Source organism: Anas acuta, chromosome 15 (genome assembly GCF_963932015.1).
Source record: "Anas acuta chromosome 15, bAnaAcu1.1, whole genome shotgun sequence".
NCBI classification, from domain to species: domain Eukaryota; kingdom Metazoa; phylum Chordata; class Aves; order Anseriformes; family Anatidae; genus Anas; species Anas acuta.
Genome location: NC_088993.1, coordinates 4,427,611 through 4,452,083, shown reverse-complemented (window position 1 = coordinate 4,452,083; position 24,473 = coordinate 4,427,611). Strand labels below are relative to the sequence as shown.

Genomic DNA, 24,473 nt, shown 5'->3' with positions numbered 1-24,473 from the left:
CTGACCCAGAAGGATTCTTGAAGGCACAACAGAGGAGTGGCTTTACAGATCAGGAGTGTTAATAAACTAGAAGAGCTGACCCAGGATGGGATTAGCTGGAGGAGCAGGCAGTCTGTTGCGAGCACCTGATTGAGCTGGAACAAGACAGAAGATGAGAATAAAATACCTTGTGGCTTCTGACAGAACCCATCACTAAACTTTCTGGGGAATAAGATAAATTTGAAGGAAGAGAATAATTAACTTCTCTTCTGGAAAGTAACCAGTAATTCATTCTGACTTCAGGGGAAAAAAAGTGGTTTTCTTGGGGAGGAAATTGAAGGTATGTTAGTTGAAAGAATCTCTGTACCCCCACCTTTTTGCTTTGTTTCATTTAAGCTCTTTCTTGAGCCTGGCAGAAATCTGAAGTTGAATGCAAGGAAGAGGGCAGGACAGTCAAGATCCATGTTCTTTTTACAACACATTGTCTTCTTCAGTTTGAGCATGTGATGAGAGCTGCCATATCTGGTTGACACTCCTGCAGAGGAGTGTCAGCAAAGCAGAAATCACTTCTGGATGAACAATTATAGAATATCCTGAGTTAGAAGGGACCCATAAGGATCATCAAGTCCAACTCCTGGCACCACACAGGTCTGCCCAAAAGTTGAGACCATATGACTAAGTGCAGTCCAATCGCTTCTTAAATTCAGACAGGCTCGGTGCAGTGACTACATCCCTGGGAAGCCTGTTCCAGTGTGCAACCACCCTCTTGGTGAAGAACCTCTTCCTGATGTCCACCCTAAACCTCCCGTCTCAGCTTAACACCATTCCCGTGGGTCCTATCACTGGTGTTTACAGAGAATAGGTCACCTGCCTCTCCACTCCCCCCTTGCGAGGAAGTTGTGGACAGCGATGAGGTCCCCCCTCAGCCTCCTCTTCTCCAGGCTGAACAGGCCCAGTGTCCTCAGCCGCTCCTCATATGTCTTCCCCTCTAGGCCCTTCACCATCGTCGTCGCCCTCCTCTGGACACTCTCCAACAATTTTACATACTTGTACTGTGGTGCCCAGAACTGCACACAGTACTTGAGGTCTGTGGTGTAAATGCCTGAAGTAACTAGGAAACTAAAACTAACATTCACATTTTTTAAGGAAAAGGTACAGCATTGAAGAGGCTTTCAGGGTAGGGCATAACTGCATTACCTGAGCATTCCCTAGGCTCCCAACCTTAGATGCTATCGCGCTGGGGAAACTTGGTGTGCTAGCCCTAAGGAACAGCACGGAGCGTAGAGTGGAGTGGAGACACCATGGCTAGGCTCTGTAATCAGGTGGGGCCTCAATTGTTCTTGTGCACAAAGCTGCACTTTTTGCCACCCTAAGCCAAAGACCTGTCATGTTTTGACAAATGCTTTACCCTAGTGTACTTTTTGCTCATTATAATACCAAAACACACCTCCATCCCAAAAGCTACCTGCCTCCAAGGTGCGACCACCCCTCACTGAGCATGCGCTCTGAATTTCTCGGAGCCTATTACTTTAAACGGAGACGGGAAAACTTTACACCAATCATAACTAAGATATGATTGACTAGAGCCACTCAAGCTCCACCTAAAAGATAGAAAATAATATAAATTGGCCCAAGAGAGAGGGGATGTTATGGAAGATACCACCGTCAGGGGAGATACCATCCCAAGGAAATACAATATCCTTAGGACCTCCTGACTCCTGGGATCAGTCGACGGGCTGAGCCTCTCTTCCCCCCCCATTGGGATGCCTTTGGGTGAGATCTGAATACTTGCTTATAAATCTCTATAGAGTCTTTGATCCTTTTAACGCATTTATTTCTAGGCTGCGCACCTGTAACACCTATAACACCTGTGTATTTCATGCATACTAGCTTGCTTTTGCAGACAGTCACTATTGCTGGCAATCCAAAAGAACCTGGTTATCTGTTGCTGTAATAAACCATACTTGATTGCATTGTGATAGCTCTCATTAAGTGCAACTAGGGTGAGGGTGGTTATCCATGATAGTTCAGTGTTCTGAACCAGACCCCCAGACGGTTAATGCATTTTTGGTGAATGTCTGACGGGACGCCTAGACAGTTAACGTGTTTTTGGTGAATGTCCAACTGGTTCAGTACTCTGAATCCAACTGGGCCTGTAACGGTTAATCAGCTACACCCCTTAACACGACAAGGTCAACCACAACCCCCAGATCCCTCTCTGCAGGGCTGCTCTCCAGCATCGCATCCCCCAGGTTGTATGTATAGCCAGGGTTGCCCTGTCCCAGGTGCAGGACCCAGCACTTGCCTTTGTTAAACTTCATGTGGTTGGGTGATCACCCAGCTCTCCAATGTTCATTTAAAATATTGATTTGTATAGAAAGCCTTGATCTAAATGTAGTTTAATCGGAATTATATAGAAATGTCATTTCTCTTCTTGAAAGTAACTGAGGATTTTCTCCATCTCCTACTGTAAGATACTAAATTATGCTTATGTAATCTCTGGCAAAATTGGTTAATAGTCTCTGTAGGCTTGGATGTAATATACATCAGATACTGCAGATCTCCTTTGAGAAGATCAAACTTTTACCACTCAGTAGAAGAAAGTAATTAGATAAAGACTTACTGAATGCATTATTTTGACTTCTGGGGTTTTGGATTCTCTTCCTGTTTATTTTATTTTATTTTAAACTTACATGCAGTTTGGTACTCCCATATGGTTTAGGAAGGTTAATGAAAACTTCAAATTTCATTTTTTTAAGCTGCACGTTCTCAACTCTAAACAAATATTTTGAAATCTAAATGCAACAAAGAACCAAAATTACATAAAGGTGCATTACTGCGGCATTTTGATGTGCAGATGAGTTTCTTCCAATGTTCCTATGTTAACAAATTAGTAGAGTAGTAAGGGTAGTCCAAAGCCTGGTGGCCTCAACTGAATTTTCCAGAGGTACCTTTCAGCCAAAGAGAGATACCTATCTCTTCAGTAACCTTAGTCTAATGATTATCATTCATGATGTTACTCAATTCATTACATGCCATCTTGCATAATCTCCTATCAGTTTTTTAATATAAGGTTTTCTTATACTTCTTGACTGCATAGTTACTAATACCTGTCATTTAGGCATATATTCATACTTCAGTCTTTATCAATAATGAAAGATCAGAAAAAAATCTGTTTGTTACTCATCTGCCTGTTTCAGTTATTGCATCACCTCAGCTGCACAGTCGAAGTAGGTTTTTTTTCAAGCCTTAATCACAAATAAGCCATTTCAAGCCTTGACTTGAACAGTTCTGTTTTAGCTTAGATTGGTCAGTAGCTTAAATGCTACTGCAGCAGGAAGTATTTGCTTGTCTATCTAATCATTAGCAGAACAGTTCTGTTCAGTAATATTAATGACTGTATAAATAACAAAATAACGTCATACAGTTTTGCATAGACATAATTCTCTTTTAATACCTGACCTTCTTTTAATAAGCAAACTTATTGAAATTCCTTTTTAAACTATTAAATATTGTAGCTATAATAAGAAAGAGAATATTGGGTTGTGATATTTAAACCACAGGTGATAAACAGAAAATTTGCCTTTCATACATGAGTTGTCAAGAATTCTGTTGAACATATTTTTTTCATATAAAAGATGATGGTAGCTACATTGTCTGAACTGCTTTAGAAATATCAATCTTTGGATATCACCAATGCAGCCAAGTCTTCTACCTTCACTTATCTTATAATAGCTTGTACAGGATATCCAGCTGAAGTCTAACTCTTCATACAAGAGTTACTCCATCAGGATTACTAATTTCACTTATACTGCATTAGTGCCAAGGAGACTTGCTCCCTATAAGCAATACTAACACCAAAAATTGCCATGAAGTCCAGCTGCCAAAGGACTGACAAACTAAAATCTTCAGATTGCACATTCCTAAGTTTTCTCATGGTTAACTGTAGAAATTAAGAATATTTCTAAGCAAATGGACCCTAACCCTTCTCCCCCCCCCTCCCCTTTTCTTTCCACATACACATCACAGCCCAGAATCTTGAATGTCTTGAATGGCAACTCAGTTACGTGAATGTGAAGTTAACAGATGAACACAATAACAGCAGAAGATGTAAAATCACTGGCCGTGACACACTCTGTGAAGACATACCTATTTCTCTCTAAAGAAAGACATTTGCATGACATGTCAAAAGAATATCTGTAACCACTAGGCAGAACAAGACTTCAAGGGCTAATGAATCTTTTGGAATCAAAATGTTTATGCAACAAGGTTGTCTGTGCACAAGCTAATATAGCTGTGAGAAATTTGTAAGCACCAGATCTTCAGGTAAGGCAGAGACCATTTACAAACTAACTAACACCAGCTTCCCTTGTAAAGGGAGCAGGATGAAGGGACTAATTTTAATAAGATAGAGATTGGTTAAGTAAAAATCACCCCCAAACTTCCAAGACACTTTTGTCTAATTGGTAGGTATCTATATTCAACTGTGAAAGAAAAGAGGAAACTCAAAGTTTTTTCTTTATTATTGTCTAAAATTAATTTACACTTGCCATCACTGGAGTACTCAAATAACATCTTTTGCCACCTCATGCCCTAAAAAATAGTTTGGAAAGATGTGAAACCCTTTTTATGAAGGAGAGCAGTCTCCTGAAAAGCTACAATGCCAACTACAGCCATCCTAGCTCTTTAAAGTAGATCATTATTTGATTATCAGACACACATGCCAAGTCATAAATTAACATTAAAGTCAGTGATGGGACCTGAACCTTGATCTAGTGGCTTCCCAGGTGAGTGCTCTGCACTTGAGGTAATAGAGTAATTAGACAGCTTTTCCCTCTAAAGGATAATTGCTAATGCATGTTGGCTGTTGGAGAGGAAGCCCTCCTGAGGAACAGATATGGGTTTCCTTTTTCATTAAAAAAGAACCTTAACTTTTTCAGTGGTAACCTTCAGCATATTAAAATGTTTAGTGCCTGAGTCAGATAGAAGTGTCCCTCTGAGTAACAGACAATTAAGCATAGCAGACAAGTGGGAAAGTAGCACAATGGTTCTCAGAAAAACAACAGTGGCCTTTAAATAATAGCTGCCCTATTAACCATTCTGTACAGGTGTAGCCCACGGTACTGAGAACCAGTGTACAAATATTAGGGGTATTGACAAAAGTAACAAATTCATGTGATCCACAAGAAGATCACAGACAGTCTAGACCTAACCTATTATTATAATTTTCCAGAGAAGATACCTCTCTTGGATGTATCAGGTTGCATATGTACAAATCTCTCTGCATACAGAGTGCACGGGTCCAGTTTCTTTACTTTTCCTGAACTCTGGCCTTGCCCTCAATCATAAATCTGCTTATATATAAATGTATACATGCATTTACTAAATAGATCAGATTAATAAACATCATTTGATCTAAATCTAATCTTAGCAAATTAAGATTACCCTGACAAAACCAAAAATATCATAGATACAGAATCTTAAACTATCAATACTCAGAAATTCTGGTAGATGAAAGAGAATTTTACAACTGGTGAATATAAAATCAAGTAAGATGTCTGAAGCTCAGTTTGAAATGTGCAGAAGTTTTCCTAGTGACATGAATTGAGCCAGCTTTAGGGTCTAAATCATTTATGACTGATCCTGTCTTACCTTACCTTGGCTGTGATCATTAGCATTTTGAGGATAGAATTTCTAGTCAGTATGACATGCTGCTAGTATATTTAGTCTCAGACTATAAATACCAACATTCCATTTCCTTTTAAGTATCTTTAACTTCCAGGAAGATGTTTTTACTTTCAGAAGTAAGATCTATCTCAGTATATTGCAGATAGGCACATTACATGGCTGGAGAGATTCCATGGGTTTCATCAGTCTTTGTCTGTTAACTTTGAATGAGAGTGACAGGAACCCCTTCAGCTGGATTTCAGTTGGATTTTTACATGAGACAGATTTGACCAGCAGAGGATCTTTTCCTTAATTTCGTATTTTTGCATTCTTTCAAAAGTTTTCTATAACATTTGTTTCTTTCTACATCTTTCCAGGGTGAACCAGCCTTCCTGGAACTCAGCAAGTCCCGTCTGTCACTGAGAGGTAAGGCCACTTCCAGAAAATTTGAACTATTATCATGGCAGCATTAGTGCTGCAGGTACAAGTGGCATGTCAGCAGTAGTAGATGGAGCCATTTACAAATTGCATTAAAAAGAGAGAAATTATGATTACTGACCCCTTGAAATACAGTGAAAACCCTTTATAGCTTTTTTGGTTATGATCCCAGACTGCACAGCAATTTTCATACTACAGAATGAAGTACCCTTTTGTTTTCAGTCCACACTTCTCCCTTGCACTACTTCACAGTCAGCAACAACAGTATGTTGGTAACTCTCTTCTGGAATAGATATAAAGTCAAGGTTCTGACCATAAGTGCTTATTGAAGATTACCCTGTGCTTTTGGCACATTTGGAAACATTTAGTTGCATGTTCAATCTAAACTTCAGTTTGAATAACTATGTATACTAGCTACTCCGCTTGGAATTACTTTCTCAAACAGTCTGGTAGTTTTCTTCATTGCTTTTCAGAAATAAATACTCGCACATACATAAACCTGGCATTTCATTCCCACAACAAAAGACACAATTTACTTTTTCTATTTATGTACTTCCTCCGTGGACCTTCTACCACATATCCTCAACAAAAATCCTTTGATATTCATGGGGCTACTGGCAGATTAAGTATCTTGCAGTACTAGCATGAGGTAAGGCCATGCCCTTGCACTCTATTACATATGGGAATGGCAGAGAGAAAAGACCTGCTATGGACCAAATCCTCAAAATTATTTATGCACCTGTCTTCATAGACCTTAAGTACATTCATGGATTTCAAAACAGTGCATCCATAATGAAACAGAAAACTGACACAGTTTCTGGAATCCCAGATTAGCGGTATTTCCTATTCCCAAGTGTAGCAGGTTTGTATTTGCCAAGTTTACAAGTCCTGTGCTAGAGCTCAGAGCCCCACAGGCTCTGTGTTTGCACAGGAAGGTAGTGCATGTGCAAGCAAGCAGACTGCTGCACGGGAAGGGGATTTAGTGTTTTACGGATTACAATGTGTAGAGAGGGAAATTTCCATTGCAACATAAAAAAAAGGTAGGAGACCAGCAGTGAGAACCCTTGCTACACTACCTTATTGCAAATGCATCTCAAGAATCCCAATTAATGGATGCCTTGTGTCTGCATATTCAAGAAGCCCTTTTGCTAAGACTGCCAACGTGAATAACAGTGAAAGCTACTTGTGGTACTGGCCATGGCAGGGATGACAACTGTCCTCCAAGAACTTGACCAAAAGCACTACAACCCTCAAAATTTAATTTTATGGATAGGGAATTCTGGGTCCAGTTAAGTGTCTTTGGAAATAATTTGGCTTAAAATGAAGTTCAGGGCTAGATTGGTTGCAGTCGCTAAACCTGCTTTTGGGAAGGCTGTGTCTCTGGGATGTGAGATGACCTGGTAAGCAACTGTTTACTTAAAATGCTGTGTGAATATTTTGGAGTAGGAAACTATTTAACTAATTTACCATTTTGTCTGTTGACATCTTACAATCCTGTAATTTATTCATCCCTGCATTATCTGCCAAACTCTTTCCAATTTATAGTCTATTAATTGGACACCAACAGTGTGCCTTATGAGCATTGAATATTCATCCTGTTGTTTCTGATTCTCCTCTGAGTGTGAATTGTTCTTGGCATCTGACTTCCACTGTGACCGCTCAGGCTTCCAAGTTCTGCATTAACCTTCTCATGAACATCCTATAATGTCACTTAAAACTTACTGTTGCAGCACCATTACTTGTTTGAACGTTCACTGAAGTCAACCCAACCAATATAAATCCAATATGTTACCTAATATAAATGTGGTTAAAACCCATATGCATTCATATTTTTGTTGCTGTTGTTGCTATTTGAATATGATGGATAATATTTCAGTATGTCATATTACTGACATTGAAGTGTTGATAATATTTTGGTTAGGCAGGCATTGTTTTCAAGGATTTGCAGTTACTACCTTCTGTGCTACAACTGATGTGCACACCCTAGTTTTATTACAGTTCATTTATGAATCTGGATGTGAAAAAATTATTAGTTAACGTTAAAGATGACAATAAAATACTGGCATATTTCTTCTTAAACCTGAATTCTCTGTTTATAATATTGATAGAATTAAATTTTCCTAGTGCCTGGAATCTGAGAGAGAAGTTTAAATAGCATAATTTAGTTGGGTTTGCCATAATTTGCTTCAGCTATCTGACTGTATTATTAAGCATCACATTTGACACAGACATTTTAAACTACCTGGCATGGAAAAAAGGTGTTTCTTTCTAGTTTCATTTAGGAATTGTTGAAAGTAGTATTTTAATCTATTTCTTCATATCTATTTAGATGAACTTTGTATTTATTAAAGGATCAAACTGTGTTATGATGCTGGAATAACAGCTTCCTTTTAAAATTATCTGTTTCTAAAAAATCTCAAAGACATGCTGATAGAGAAGATATGATCCATGTGACATAATGACCATTCAGTAGTCAAAGAGGCAATTACTGAGTTGATGTTAGTGAGGAGTTCAGGGTGTCAGCATGACAAGATGAAACAGAATAGAGTCTGTATGAAGCCAGGGGTTCTGTATGCACTTTGTGCTCATTCCATTAATCTGAAATCACAGACTTAACAGATCCATAAATAAGGGGACCCAACATCCTTTAGGTTTTGTTGGTGTTGTTATTGAATAGTGAGCTCTTATGTGTGGATGGTAATGTGGTTTAATTTTTTTAAATTTTTACCTGAGTGATTAAAACAGTAAAAATAAGCCTTTGGTGTACCTTGCTCACATCCAGTTTTGTTGGCTCTGAAGTGGAAAAACGAAAACCCAGTATTTTCTACTCACTGTGGCTTTCTGAATATCATTATTCCTCTAGGGTTATTCTGGTTTTACATTATTTTGTATTTTTCTATGTTTTGTTAGATGCCTTTAAATGTTATTGTATGTCCCTTCACCCATTTCCAGCCTGGCAAATCATCTTTCCCTTTGTTTTGCAGTAACAAACCTATTTTAAAGACACTCTACTCCCCTCATCTTAATTTCTAAGTCATCAAACAAGACACTAAGAATCACTAAGGATACAAGAAAAATTTTCACACAAGGAGCCTAATGCCCTGATCACATTTGGGGTTGAGTAATTGCATTTCATGCATAGTGCATGAACATGTGCAAGAATCTCCTCTTTGCACTGTCAGCTAGACACAGCACTATGGATCAGGTTGCTATTTTTCAGATTGCTAGGAATGTTTTATGGAGAGAAATACATATCTGCCAGCAAAGCATTTTCCAAATGAAGATGGAGCATAAAACCACCTGCAAGTAACACAAACTGGTAATGGTGACATTTTGCAGTATAACTACATTCACTAGCACAATAAGAGGTAAAGAGCAAAGTTTTCATGTGCTTGCAATGTCAGGGAAAGTTGACAGTGTAAGCGCACGGCTTGTGCTAAAAAATAAAAATAATAATAAATAAAAAAAAAAATACAAGAGAGGCCACAGCAGTGTCAGGAAGGATTTCTTCCTGACAAATACAATGTCTCTTGGCTTCCTCATTCCATAGCCCTCCCAGCCGGGTCCCGCAATGGCAGATGAGAGCATGCCCTTTGCTTGTCAGTCCCACCAGTACAGCTGGAAGCAAACACCCAGATCACAAACAGAAGTTGTATTTACAATCTGTGCTGCTCTTTTCTCCTCTTTTGCAAGCATTTGTCTCATCTTCTCTTCAAGGAAAGAACACCGAGTTCTAATAGAAGCAGCATATGTGAGCCTCTATCAACTTATTTTTGCTCTTTCCCCAGGAAAGAGCAAATAGTACCATCACTGATTCATCAAAATATGAGTAAAAATGTATGTTGTGATTTTGTTTTATTTTGTTTTAATGCTGCTGAAGGGGAAAGGGAATAAGGGATATTGTTACAGTGAATGCTTTACTTTATACTTCAAATGCTTTTAACCACTTATCCTTTTCTCCTGCAACTATAAAGAAAGGTTAGAAATATTTTTAGAGGTGATTGTTTGCCATGGAAGTAAGTGGGTCAAAGTCTCTGTGTTTGAAATTCTGTGTCTTTTCTCATTATTTAACTCTGTACAGTGGCATACCATGACTTTCTAGACTCAGTTCATAAAAATAAATATAATAGTTCCCATAGAGCAAAAAAAATTAATAATTTCATATTTAGAAAAAGAAAGAATTTAATTTCTTAGGAGGGACAGAACATAGTATTCATGTGCTTGTGATATCAAATTTTAACATGTTGCAGCATTTAGAGGCAGAAAAGATATACAAATTTAAACCAACATTTGGAAAAAAAACACAAATTTGGTTCTCAGATAGCAAGTCTGGTTTTGTAGCACTGGAAGTGCTGTCTGCCAGAGCTCTAGGTTCACTTCAGAAATGAAAAAGAAGTCTTTAACCATTCACACAAATCCCAACATCATCTGACAGCTGAATAGGGATAAGATTTTCTTATGTGTTTCTTGCCTTGTGCTCCCACCTTTGATTTATTTGAGCATTTTTATTTAAGGGAAAATTTCAAGACTCTGGTCTGATTACAAAAAATGTATAAAAACCCTAGATCAGAACATTGATGATATCCAATATAGATTCCCCCCCAGTTAACTTCTCAGAGTTTTATAGCTGTCCTTGTTTATTTAGGCTTTCCTCATATGGGTATTTTCTGTTGAGTTCTCTGTTGATTTTCTAGTGATTCCTAATGCTCTACTTACTGTTTTGGCATCAGATTGGCACTAACTTCATGTCCTATGAGAACAATTTATATCGACTTTAAGATGTTTTTCGTGAGTGGAAATATTTAATTTGGAGCCCTTAATGACATAAATAAAGTTAGAATTACTTTCTTCTCCATAAAGATTACTTTGAATGAATTTCCCAGTAACTCAAAATTAAGTGGTCCTCCTATAATTTTTCCAGGTCTGCTATCGATTAAGTTCCCCTGCATAAATTTACATCAACCAGACTTTGTCAGAGAAAATGTCTCTAAATACACAGCACAAAGTTTAGCACAGAGCCCTGTGAGACCTCATTAATAACCTCCTTCCAGCATGAAACTTTACCTTTTATGCCTATGCTTTTATATTTCTTTTTTTTTGACCAGTTATTAGAATAAACTTGACAGTCTTTAAAGAACCTCTGCTGACAAAGTTTTTGTAAATTCAGATTTGTTACATTGCTCAAACGAGCCTTATCGTGTTTGCTGCTGACATCTATGGACATACTTCGGCATCAGGTGCATGTACAACAGGTCCAGTGTTGCTGCTGTGAAGAACATGTACCAGAAATTCACACAATCTCCCACACACCTGCCTGATTTGGAATCATGGGGGAAAAATATTGAGCTCTCAAAAAAATATAACACCATAATCCTTTCATCAGAGCAGCTAGTCTATACCCATGAAACAGCCTAATTATTCAGGGAAAGCAGAAGATATGTAGTCTTGTACTCTTACCAAAGGCCACTTCAACATAAAGTGGTTATAAGGATGTGTTTTTTGAGTTTATAACAGTTTTTCCACTGTCAGGAAGTACAATAGGACTGTGAACCTAAATACTTCTTGTTATTTCTTGGGTCCCAGCAAGTTGGTAGCACTGAGGTACTGGTGACAGATGGTACCAAGTGTAATGTTGCTGCAGCCAGGACTTGCTCACTCTTTTTGTCTGTTTGCGGGGCTTCATCAAGCTGCTGAGACCCAGTAAGGTGGACCTGAGTTTCCTCTAGCAAAAGGAACAGGACAGTATTTGACACCATATATTCTTGAGCTATGTTTTTTTTCCACACCCCCCCCCCCCCCCCCACATATGATATTTTCAGTACCTCCCTGATCACTTTTTACCAAGCTTGATATTTGGGTAAAGGAAAGAGGATTTGCTACATCCTGTCAAAGGAAAGACAGTTCATCTTTGTCAGCAGTAGCTGGCTTGCCAGTTGATACCCACGAAGTCCCAGATTAGACAAAACACATGATGCTTTTCACAGCAGTGGCTGACTGCAACGCTGCAGAGGAGCAGGGGCTGAGTCAGGGTTCAGTCAGAGCACAGAGAAGAGACAAAGACTTGGCAGGGGGAACACTTGGGACGTGAGCAGGTCCCTGAGGGAGCTGCTGGGAAGGTGTTGGAGGGAACTGGAAGATGAGCTTGTAATACAAGAATGCACACATGAAATGGGTCTGAAGTAGAGGCATGCAGGGTACTTAAGATGCAAAAAAGTGTATGAAACTGGAGTTCATCTTCTGCTGTTCTCAGAAAAACTAATTTATCTTCCATTAAGGTCTCCTTATTAACAGTCGTCTTAGACACCAGACATTTTCAAAGAACTAATGGTTTCTTCATCTAAGGCAGATGAATCTTTTTTACACAGCTAATTGTTAATTCCTAGAACTCTGGTGTAATTCCAGATTCTGAATTAATCTCCATCAGGCAAAACTATTCACTTTCAGGATGTAATGATCATATTACCCCTTGAAGTCACTCATTAAGTTCACCCTGTCTTATTCAAGAAGGATGCTGAAATCTTGACTGACACTTTTGTTGCTGCTTTGTTAAACTACTTTAATGTACTTGATATGTTTTGGCTTCCTAAATTCTTTATGAACTGTTTTGCAGTGATCTAGAATTCAACATGTTTACACAGGCAGTCTGTTCAAGGAGTAACTTCTCTGAATCTGTTTTTCATATCAGACTACACGTAAAATCCAACTCAATGCAAAGTCAATTATGTCACTGAAAATATTTCCCACCCCACTTGTCTTGTGATCACCACCTGAGCCACTAGTTAGATCAGCACCTTACTGGTGGAAGGCTGGAAAGCACAGAAAGCTGATCAAATCATTCAATGATATATTTTTTCTCCCTCTTCATGAATTCACAATGGTAAGTCTTGCAAATCCTTTTGCATTGCACTACAGATTATTTTTTAACAGAAAATATAACTGTAATAACTATAAAGGAAAGTGCTCCATACTTAATTTTTTTCATATCATCCATTATGTATATAACTGCAAGTAATAGTATATATAGGAAAAAAAATTAAGAAAAAAATACATTGTTTCTCTAAGACTAAAATATACCAATATTCCCAGATTTTCTGCATTATTTTATGATACAGAACAGCAGACTCAAGATTTGCTAGACCACAGCAGAATGCTAACTGCTAATTCATGTAATCAATGATGAAAACACCATCTTTAGATATTTTAAAGAAAAGCCAAATGCTTCACTGTTGCATTTAAAGGATTGGACAGACAGCTGGACACACACACCACCAGTGGACTTTTAGCAAAATTAATAGAATTCTAGCCAGATCTACTTTTAATTTTAGGACCAGGCTTTGTTGCTGAACTAGTGTGAATTCCTGTGGGTCATAGGAAGGTGATTTTCTCCTACTGCCAAATTCCTCCTCCTGCACAGCAGAGAAATGGTAAAAGAGAATGTTGCCTTCTCTCCACCTCCCACCACGTACTTTTGCCCAAAAATACAGTCCTGCCCAAGCCCTCCTGGTCTCCAGAGCCAAGACACAAAACTGAAGAGCATTCATGCTTGTAGTGTGGGGGGTTGTTGTGAAAACTTTACATGCTGTTGTAAAAAGGTAGAAGTATACCATTGGCTGTATAAAGAATCCATTTCAAACTATACTCTTTGTTTTTTGAATCTAAATGTGACATAGTCTCAACAGAAGGCAATTTGATAGCCTTGCATTTGTACAGGTGGCTTATAAAACATGTATGTCTCTCCTCCAGCTAGTGGCTATTAAGGAGAGCAGGTGATACACAAACACATGATCAATCCTACTGCCTGAAAGTGTGGAACAATTAAGATATTTTATTGCATTCACTTCTTTGTAACCATATTGGAATTAAACAAATCTACACTGTTGTGAAATCTATGAAAAAAAAAATTGACTGAAGAAAAATAGTCTCTTTTTCAATGATACCCTTAAGTGGTCTGAAAAATGAACTAAAGTTTTCTTTAACTAACAATAACCAATTCCAATATTTCAGTTTTCACTGAAAGGGTAGTGCAGCAGTCAGTAATCTTCTCATAAGCAAATATAAAAATATTACCACTTCATATATAGGAAAAAACAGGAGAAAACGACATGCATGACATGGATTTCATTCTCTGGTTATTCGAAATACCTCTTATTTTTCAGTCTGCTAAGTAAAGGTACATTATAGAAAAGGTTGAAGCACCAAGGGTAAGAAGGAGAATGGGAATAGGCTGTTTGATCTATAACTTTCATGTTGATTTCAGTTGCTGCGTTAGAAAGGAGAACCATCTTCCTCCTCAACCCTCTTCCACCTCCTCCCCCTCCCCCCAGTAGTTTTATTTACTGGTTATAGTTACTGGTCACTGCTTTCTTTAACTAGTTAGAGTTGAGAAAGGAATTTTTGTTGTTGTTAAAGTACCTCAGAAAATGATAGAAAAATGTCTTTGGCAACCTTTAAACAACTGCATGACTTTTCTTCCTTTTTCCACTCTTGCTATGGAATATCTATTTCTCCCTAATATGATATATGAATATATTTCCAGTAAACAGCTCCTTCATTTTGACAAAGACTTGAAGACAGGGACAGAAAAGTGATGGCAAAATCTATACCATAATAGATGAGTAAACAGTGTTGACTTTCTAAGTAGATTCTAGCCTCGCGAACACTGTGGCATTATATATCTCGTCACGTTTTTCGAGCTTATATTCCTTTAAAGCATCTCAGAGTATTTATGGCTAAAAGTATTCATGGCTGAAATCAAATACAGACCAAACCAAAGTCTTATGCCTACAGAAAGGAAGGCCCTGCCTTCTTATCCATGTAGTATGAGAACTTCAAAACCCACATTTACTCAAATATTTCCTGCTCTTCATAATTAGCAGACCACATGATTTTACTCTTGGTAACAATTAAGACTATGAAATGCAATTTTACAACATGAAAACCATATGATACCACAAAACCAACAACCTGTTAAGCTTGTGTGCCTTCATCCTTTGTTGAGTGAAGCTTGACAAGAAAAACTATAGCACACTTTGAACTCAGATGGACCTGAAACCTATCCTTTAAACCAAGGAATTTTCAAAGAGAGAGGAATGAGAAAGAACAGGTTAGTAGGTATTAAAAGATAGGTCCATCAACATAGTCAATGTCATACTGAAGCCCCCAGAAGAAATACCATAACAGGGAGGATAAATATCACAAAAAAAATAAAAAAATAAAAAGATTTTTAAACAATAAAGGCCACTGCAGCATACTAAAATTCCTTGAGTGGGAAGGAAATGTGTAGATACTGTTGCTGAAAGAATTTTTATGGGTCTAAACATCCTTCTTTCCATCCCTGTGCTTTCGGGATGGAAATAGCATAGCCTGAGGGACACAGCTGTTGCTCAGTCTAGTCAGAAAACCTCTTCTTTTTAGCTTTATAAATCAATCTAGTAGGTTTTCCCACTTTCACACAGCATTTTGACCTTAAATAGGGAATGAGGGATGGTGGGTGAATGATTTGCCAAACATTTTGCATAGCAAAAGAAAAGACCCGTCTACTTTCTGATTATGTTCCCTGAAACTGAATGGGCTTCTATAAAAACAAACGGTGAACCAAGGAAAGAGAACTGACAGATGAACAGACACCTCAACTTGTGAGAACAGAGCAGAGAACATGCCTTTGTTCTGCAATTACTTTAGCAACCTACAGCAGTTCATCTTGAACTCACATTCTCATTTGTAATGACTGCAAATCAAGTGTCTCAAAAAAACAAGACTACTCTGCAGTAGCTCAAGCCAAATCTTTTAGACTGTCTTACATTTTTAAAACAAACAAACAAAAACAAACAAGCCTGTTTTCTGTGAATAGCTTGACTATTTAATACAAGTAAAATCGTTTAAATTGTTTTGCAATTAGGATAGACAAACTTTAGCAAGGCAGGAAAGTAACTACAAACTGCTTTTTTTTTTTTTTTCCTCTTTCTTTCTTTTTTCTTTTTCAATTAAATTTGTTTGCATATTTGCACAAGACCAATTATCTTTTAATGTTTCATGTAAAATTCGAGAAGAAAGTGTGTGTGTGGGGAGATTAAAGTAATATCAAGCAAGAGCCATAAAGGCATACTGACAGCATACTCAAATCAAAAAATGGGTGACACAATTGGACAGCAGATTTATAACTGGTGTTCAGAATAATAATAAATGAATGAACAAGCTATAGTTCATATTTTCATTTTAAGGATGAGATCTGGGGCTACAAAAGGGAAAAGTGAGGTTTGAGGATGTTGGCATTGAAGATAACATTGCCCTTGTTTTTAAGCAGTAAAGAGATTGTTGAAAATGTGTATTTTACTCTCAGTGCAGAATTATGCTAACTCAGGAGAGTGCTTTAAGACCCAAGTTCTGTGGATATTAGCAGAGTCAGATATACAGAAAACACTGTGGAGGATTTAAAAGTATGAAAAGCATAAGGATTATATAGACTTGAACTGTGAATGAGGTTGAAGTGCATTCAAGAAAGCAATAAAGACTAGTGAACCAGAAACGCCTTGCTCACTTATGATAAAATATCTAGTTAATACCAAAGAAAAGCTTCAAATAGACTTGTCTGGCTCTTTAGAAAGTCACTGTAAAATAATGCTGATATTCTTTGTATAAATACTTTCACAAATAAAGAGTCTCTTTTAGAAAGAAGATTGGACTTGGTAAGTAAGCAGCTTAAGCAGTAAAGAAAAGCATATTAAAATTATTTCTTAACTTGCAGAAATGTTGAATAATGGTCCATGGCCATGTTCTGTAATGACAACTTACTGTACACTGTTCTCAGAGCAATGTAGTTTCCCATGTTTTCCATATGAGATACATACCAAAAGGTTAATTTTATCCAAAATGGTTAAGGTAATCAATACAAGCACAACAACTATTCACTTCTTTAGGCTTTCAGTCTTACTAATTTTCTTGAGTAGTAGAGCGTTCACTAACTACTCTCTTCAGTAGCATTCTTTTTCCTATTTTTAGTTAAAAAAGATACCTCAAACTAAGTGGACTATATTAATATAATATGACTAATCAGAAAAAATGATTTATCATTTATGGTGGATTTTGCTAGAATTATAAGATTCAAGTGAACTATGCAAGAAATAAAAACACATTCCAGCATAAGAAGCATTATAGACACTAAGGCAAAACTCGGTATTTCTCCATCTGTTACCAATTCAAAATGTGATCCTCGTCAATTTTGAATGTGAGACTAATTTTGGTATATCAACTGTTCTCTTACTGTTGGGTGACAATTTTTTCCCCCTCTTTTGAGCTAAGGAACTTAGAAATGCAAAATTGAAGACTCCTAGTCTAAGTAGGGTATACAAAGCAGTGATAATCAATTATAGATATTTCTAAAAAAAAAAAAAAAAGAAAGCATCCAAGAAGAGCCAGGAGTCTTTCTTACCTCTCTCAAAGTTCAGGGCTTTAGAGTTACATGGGAAAACATGCTTGTTAAGTGTAGGGAGACTCTTACAAATGGTACCTCCAAACAAACTCTAGATAGTGCATCAGCCTCCCAGCACCACCACCTCATTGGCTGTGCCTCCACATTTACAAAGCCTCATTAGCAACTCATTAGGAACACTGCAGATGTGATGCACACAAACCTGCTCTGGGAGAGGGAATTAAGGAATCTGTACTAGAGAACTACATCAGAAACCTGAAAACAATTTAAATGATTGTTCAGAGACTATCTTGATCATTATATAAAACAAAAATAAATCAACATTTTTAGCAAACATTGAGTGAATAAAAAAAGTTACACCTTTTAGAGATGGAGAGGTTAAAACAACAGCTGTCTGGGTCAATTCCCAATTTATACTTGGATTTGCAGTAATAACAGAAGGAAGTTACAGCTTTTACTTAGTGCCTTCAGGAATTACTGACTTTATTTGAAGTCTATCAATAGCTTCTTGTAGTAATGAAGAGGATCTTTCTTTCAGTCCTGTTGTTAGTATCAACAGCTTCTAAGTAATTCTTACAATTGCTTCTTTGTTTGAAGCTTTGTTGTTTATTATGTTAGAACAAATGCCAATTATCCATTTGGCATGCCTAAAAAAAAATAAAAATCCTGTGGTCAGAATGCACTCAGTTCTCAGTAAAATTCATGGCAAAATTCTGCCTTAGTTCTGTGGAAGCAGCAGATGCTCAACGTTATTCACAGTCTATAGATCAGAGAGCCTTTTAAAGATAAAATACCAGAAAACATACAGTTAAAAAGATGTTGGGACCTACACTTGTTCGAGGAAGCTCTTTGAGTCCATCTGTGATACTTCTGCCTAAGAACATGTAATAAGGATATGTTTGGTAAGTTTCTGATGGGAAGAAGGATAGAAATAAAGGTAAATGCAAATGTCTGTCATACCTTTGATATAACTGTGAGTAGTGGTCCTTGAACACAGGGGAAGAAGAGTTGATTTTCTAATGCACAGATCTTAACATCTGAGGACTCAGTTATACCTTGTTACATATTACGTGTTTTTTTTTTTTTCCACCAACATCAGTTTTAAGACAATACAACTACTGACTTCATAGCATATGTGGGAAGAGAAGGAGTATTTAAAAAAAAATTGCCTCTGGATACATCAAAAGTCAAAGTAATTACAGATTCCATGTTCTCTGCTCTTTCTGCTGTTCCCTGCTATTCTTACTTTCTTGAGTTATTTGAGCAGGATATATTTAATCAGAATGTTGTGTTTAAAACATCTAACCTGATAAAGCATGCAAGTGTAAAATAAGCACTGATGGGTGAAGAGAGTTCTGAAGTTGATCATGAAGTTACCAATGCTATGAGAACTATATAGCCACAATTCACAGGCTACACACTTTGCATTCGTTTCCTGGAAGGGCAAGCAGTTGCCCTGCACTGTGAGGTCAGGCACAGGGAAACATGTTAAATCTTACAGAAATATTCATATACAGAAGTTCAAAAGGTTAAAATAGTGGTTAAAATGGACCCAGGAGAGCATGTCATAAACTCTCTCAAATTCTGGGTAGTCTGAACATCAAAAATATATGCTCTCCTCTTATTGCATCTTCTTTTCTACTACTTTTGATTGACTGTATCTCTGTATCCTTTACCTTTCAGAGACTGTATGCTAGTTAATACAAAAGTTACTGTATGTTAAGAAAGGTGATTTGTCTAAGATATCCTACTTGGCAGTGATCTGCTTTTGGACAAGAGCTCCCAGGGAGCTAACAGATAAACCAGAAAAATTAATACAGATAACTTTGTCTGAACCTACAAAAGAGGTGGCATTGTCTTTTCCTTTCTGCCAGTAATTTGAAAGTAGGCTCTGTCATTTCTAAAAATACTTGTGTCATTTGTGCTTGATTTCTCTTATCTAGGTGACAGTCTAGGCCAAAAGGTAGCTGAACCACACTTAAGAGAATGGTCTTGGAAACTCATTCTTTTTCCACTAGAAAATACTCAGGAACTTAATTACCGGTTCATATGCTTGTCAAATGGGCCTCAGCTCATAACCTTGAGTTTCCCTGGAACAAACCAATACCAGAATTACTCCTGACTCACAGAAGAATAAAGCAACTACAGGAATAGTATCTACACACAATTAGAAAGAAGAGAAAAATACTCTCTACATTCTGCACATTTTCACTTTCCCATTAGCATTATCCAGTGTAACAATTTTACATCAACTTTTTATGTTTCTATCATGCCAAGTTTCCAGCAACTGAAGGCATGTTGTCACTGTAGATAAGCTATGTATAAATAAGTCCATGTGCAGTAAGTCTGACACACCCTGATGAGCCGCTTCCCATTCATGTCCTGGCCATTTAAGTCACCATCTACACCTGTACTCAATGGAAATACTGGGGTGCCTGATGTGACTGCAATTTGTGCCCTCACTTGTTTTTAGAAAGGGGCCATGTCCATCTCCAAGTCAACAGACACAAAGCATACCATCAGGACGGCTTCAATTTAGAATTTCTTATACCATGGAAAACCATACAGAAGTAAAACCCAGCCAATGAATGTATCCTGCTAAGACATAAATCTATACTCAGAAAATTAAGATCCAGAGCCAAGCCTGAAATAAGTCAATAAGACTGTCAATAAGAGGTGCAACAAGGTTGGTAATACAAAAACTCATCCCTAATAGAAGCCATATATGAGTAGCTGTACTAAATAACTGTGCTAAAATCCCATAAATTCTAATACTCATTTGCTAGGGGTTAAAAAGAAGCCACAAACAGTTGGGGAGAACATTATCTCCATGTGTCCAAGAGTAATGTGTAATCCAACCTCTCACTGACTACAAAAAAGAAACATTTTTTTGTGGGGGTAAGCTATATCCGAATTAACCCATTTAAGCTTTCTTATACAGTCTTCCAAGTACCTCATCCCAGCCTCATCTGACAATGGGATACCGGTGTAACTCAGTATGGCAACTTTCATTTACCTATGGTAATTCTGAGGAATTTTATGGGGCGGATGTAATTTCATGTTGGTTGTAAATTACACAGTGGACTTATGAGAATAAAAACCTTTGATTATGGAAATTAAAATGCAAGGTTCCTAAATCTTCTATGAAAAGAGTTATAGGATGCAAGATATCAATTTCTTCAGCTTTTTTAAAAGCTGTTGTTAAAAAAAGTAAGAACAATGTAAATTTTTATTAACACACATACTTTACTTTTTTTTCTGCCTTAAATTTAATGAAGCTTTCTAGTTATCAAGTCTCAAATCTCCACTTTCCAGTCCAGTTTTCATTATTTCACATGATTCTTTTACCCTTATTACAGAAGCTGGCTTTATTCCCAACTCATAAAGTGACCTGAATGTGCAAGGAGATATTTTCTAGCATTGATTTTCCTTCATTCATAATGTTAATGGCATGACTATTCCTATCTTTGCTTTATGTACTTTCTTAGCTTTTATTATTTTCATAATCCAACGGTAACACACATTTTTTTCTTAATCTTTCTTTTTTCTAAAAAAATTTATTATTATTTTTTATTTTCCCTATACTCAGACAATAGGAGATATATCTGGTGAATTTGTTGATTGGGTGGGCGCTTTTTTTTTTTTTTTTAATCTGTTTTTAAAGTAATGTCAAACAAGAATACAGAACCACAGAATTTCTAGGTTGGAAGAGACCTCAAGATCATCGAGTCCAACCTCTGACCTAATGCTAACAGTCCCCACTAAACCATATCCCCAAGCTCTACATCTAAACGGCTTTTGAAGACTTCCAGGGATGGTGACTCCACCACCTCCCTGGGCAGCCTGTTCCAGTGTCTAACAACCCTTTCGGTAAAGAAGTTCTTCCTAACATCCAACCTAAAACTCCCCTGGTGCAACTTTAGCCCATTCCCCCTCATCCTGTCACCAGGCACATGGGAGAACAGACCAACCCCCACCTCGTTACAGCCTCCTTTAAGGTATCTGTAAAGAGCGATAAGGTCACCCCTGAGCCTCCTTTTCTCCAGGCTGAACAAGCCCAGCTCCCTCAGCCACTCACATTTAAAATCAATTCTTGTTCCGTAATCCAGCTGACCAAAATTCCTCTCTGAAAATATTTCACAAGCTCTTCACCTGGACCATCTCCTGTCTAGAGTACTATCAGCTTCATGTTATATAGTCTGGGGGATGCTATACCCACACTTGTTAATGGAATTTAAGAAATAAATAATGTTTTTCAAGAGAGACATTGGGAATCTATGTATTATAGGATGAATTATTTTCATTCCCAGTATACAGTTTGTCTCTTTAAACATAGAAACTGTACATAGAAACTACTAAATATTGTAACCTTCCATTTATAAAATCTCATCCTTCTTCTTTCAAAGCATCATTGTTTTTTTTTTTTGTTTGTTTGTTTTTAAATCTACATTTTTCTTCTATTTTTAATGACTTTTTTTTACGTATTACTTTTTTTTTTTTTTTTTTTTTTTTTTTTTTTTTGTGAAATAGCCATTAAAATATAGGAAATCTTACCCTGCTTTTCATCTAGAAACTAAAAATTACAGTATAATTCACAAAATAAAGCCTCACAATCTTCTATCAAGCCACTCTGATTCCGACTTAAAATCACACTGGTTTCTCTCTTCCTCACGTGGAGATGGCACAGTTGTTCCTTTGTTCACAGTCATGCTATATGTTCATTGGCCACTAGACATATGGTGTGGTATTAGCTCAAACAGATCTTTGACAGAGAAAAGTTCCATCATACAGTGCCTGTTTCAGATCACTAATATCCATAGTTAGTCTTTTGCTGTACAGCTCTTTTACTAACAGGAAATTAAATAACTATAAACAAGTCTTTCAAAAATTGAGGCCTTTATTCAGTAAAACCAAGCATCTTGGCTTTGAACTGCTAACCCTTTCTTAAAAAGGATAGAATTTGTAATTTCTCTAAATCCTATCTCAGCTTCCTTTACAGAAGACCCTTTTCTATTTTAGAAAAAAAAAAAAAAAAGACAAAATATCATCTCCGTTAAATTACTTTTTCAATAGTAGATGATTTATAGTTGATTAGGTAATTAAATCAAATACAAGTGGCTGAAAGTAAATCTATTTTTATCATCCCTGTAAATTAAAAGTTCCGCATCATAAAAAATCATGACCATCTTGAAAATGACTAGTGAAGTGCTTTTTATAGGCAAGCAGGATTTATTGTCAATTAACGTATTGAACTGTATAGTCAGCATAACCCTGTGCTCAAGACTTTTTAAATTATTGGCTTCCACTATCAAGCTGCTCCATATCACAGTAATGAAATGTATCTAGCTATTCACATATTGAACAATTCCTTAGGTTGGGTTTATATCTCACTATAACAACATTTCATTTTATTATTATCTCCAATCCTTTGTAATGAATACAAATACATTCTTTTTTTTTCCATCATGGGTTTATCAATTTTCATTGATTTGCCTGTAATGAATGCAGCCAGGATGGGGGAGAAATTTTTTTCAAAAGATCTTATTCACTAAAACATCTGTAAATTCAATTTATTTTTTTTTTTATGTCACTCACAGTGGCATCAATTAAAAGAAAATAAATAATTAGAAAGCAAATTAAAAGGAAATATTAATTTAAGCCTTATACTTAAATAATAACTGTATAGAGGAATATGTGGACCTCTATTTTTACCTGACATTTGCTTTTGCAATCTTCTTTCCATACACTTAAAAAATAAATAAATTCTCATTATAGTTTTGCATTTCATATAGTTTAATTTGTTGTAATGCACCACATATTTCTTTGTCAATAAAGATCAACTTGACTAATGAAAATGTAGTTTAGAGTGGAGAGGGTGATTAGCTTTACACAAAGTATGTCTGTAAGTAACTCATGCCAGCATCTCCCCCAAGACAGTACTCACTGAGTACTTTCACCATCAAAGTGCTTGCTGAACAGGGCAGACCTTAGCACAACATATGTACCTTCTACATTTTTTTTTTCTTAATTCTGAAACCTAAATAAAGCCCCATTAGTAGAAAACAAATATAGACATCTTGAAATGCACATCCCAACTGTGTTAGAAACTTTCATATTGAAAAACAAACTTCTAAATGAAAACACAAAGTGTTCTCAGTTGTGACATTTTATTGTACTATAACCATTGCATCTGCTTGTGTTTGGCAATTATATCATTATATGACAACATAATTTGATATAAAATGATGCAATAACATCCTGGCTTTTATTCAGGCACAGCAAAAAAAGCCATGGAACACAATCTCCAGTCTATCCTGGAAAACAATACAGACTGCAGAATCTGACATATTGTATTTATGTTGTGCAACAGAATGGGACAAATCTGGCTGCATAAAGAGAAAGAAAGAATTGTTAAGCAGAAAACATCTATCCTACTCACATATACATAAACACACACACATATTTATACACAGAATTCTTCTAATAGGTAGAGGACTTTAAAACAGATGAGGGAATCAAGTGCACCCTCAGTAAATTTGCAGGTTATTCTAAATTAGGAAGGGCTGTTGATCTGCTTGAGGGTAGGAAGGTTTTGCAGATCCAGACAGGCTGGCTCGATGGGCTGAGGCCAGTCACATCATGTTCAAGAAGAGTAAGTGCGAGGTGCCACACTTGGGTCACAACCACCCCATTAAGTGGGTACAGGCTGGGGTAAGAGCGTCTGGAAAGCTGCCCAGCAGAAAGGGACCTGGGGGTGCTGGTAGACAGCTGCCTGAAAGTGAACCAGCGGTGTGCCCAGGTGGTTAAGAAGGCCAATGGCATCCAGGCCTGCATCAGAAACTGTGTGGCCAGCAGGACTAGAGGCATGGCTGTCCCCTTGTATACAGCACTGATGAGACAGCACCTTGAAGATCGGGTTGAGTTTGAGGCCCCTCACTACAAGGCTAGTGAGTTGCTAGAG

The 24,473-nt window shown here is 37.1% G+C and overlaps 2 long non-coding RNA genes across 2 annotated transcripts in view; one reads left to right on the top strand and one right to left on the bottom strand.

The window, feature by feature from the left end:
* Window positions 1-17,759, bottom strand: part of LOC137864887 (uncharacterized) — a 186,168-nt gene extending 168,409 nt beyond the window's left edge. Inside the window, exon 1 of the long non-coding RNA XR_011101679.1 lies at window positions 17,513-17,759. This is a non-coding gene — a long non-coding RNA (uncharacterized lncRNA). The remainder of the gene's footprint in view (window positions 1-17,512) is intronic.
* Window positions 1,631-24,473, top strand: part of LOC137864886 (uncharacterized) — a 43,564-nt gene continuing 20,721 nt past the window's right edge. Inside the window, exons 1-2 of the long non-coding RNA XR_011101678.1 lie at window positions 1,631-1,752; window positions 6,024-6,072. This is a non-coding gene — a long non-coding RNA (uncharacterized lncRNA). The remainder of the gene's footprint in view (window positions 1,753-6,023; window positions 6,073-24,473) is intronic.